The sequence below is a fragment of the Tiliqua scincoides genome, chromosome 2 (assembly GCF_035046505.1).
Source record: "Tiliqua scincoides isolate rTilSci1 chromosome 2, rTilSci1.hap2, whole genome shotgun sequence".
Taxonomy (NCBI): Eukaryota; Metazoa; Chordata; class Lepidosauria; order Squamata; family Scincidae; genus Tiliqua; species Tiliqua scincoides.
The window spans coordinates 94,924,566-94,925,344 of record NC_089822.1 but is presented as its reverse complement, the minus strand read 5'-3'; the positions used below and the strand labels follow the sequence as shown (position 1 = coordinate 94,925,344).

The 779-nt window shown below is 47.2% G+C and overlaps 1 pseudogene; it reads right to left on the bottom strand.

Moving 5' to 3' along the window:
* Nucleotides 1–296: 296 nt before the first annotated feature.
* Nucleotides 297–416, bottom strand: LOC136642870 (5S ribosomal RNA; annotated as a pseudogene).
* Nucleotides 417–779: the final 363 nt, after the last annotated feature.

Genomic DNA, 779 nt, shown 5'->3' with positions numbered 1-779 from the left:
CCTAAAAGGGGACAGCTTGCCTTTTAAGGAAGTGCATCTTGTAATTTCTATTCTAGGGCCTCAGAGTCTGGCCACATGTCACACCAACCATGTGAGAAGCACTAAAGTTCTGACTGTTCTCAAGTCTGAAGTCTCTCTCCAACTGTCAAGGAAAGCTAGAGGGACTTGCCTTGCAGTTATACTGTGGGAGAAGGCAACATTGCTTACCCATAAGCATTTTTCTTCAGATTTCTCAGGAAATCTTCCTTCTTTCTTAAGATGGTTGGCAACCTTCAGTCTCGAAAGACTATGGTATAAGCCTACAGCACCCAGTATTCCCAGGCGGTCTCCCATCCAAGTACTAACCAGGCCTGACCCTGCTTAGCTTCCAAGATCAGATGAGATTGGGCATGTGCAGGGTAACAGTTGCTTCTTTCTTAAACTGCTTGGGGAGACTGTCTGACCATGGTTGAACCAGGCATGCAGCCAGTTGACCAGGGGTACCTCCATTTCTCTCAGAAATCTGTCAAAAGGGAAGCTACTCCATCTTTTCTTGCTGCCAGCTGTCCAGAGGGTTTGCCATCAGTGTTCTGAGCCAGAGCCTGACTCTCTGTCAAATGGTGAACATCAAGTGTGGCTAGGCTCTTACTCATAGCCTGCTAAGGTCTGGAAAGGCTTCATTCTCCATATAACCATCATTTCACCCCCTTCCTTTTGCTCTAGAGCAGTAATTTTCAACCAGTGTGCTGTGAATGGTCCACAGGTGTGCCGTGGGAGTTTGGCGAAGGGTCGTATATTAG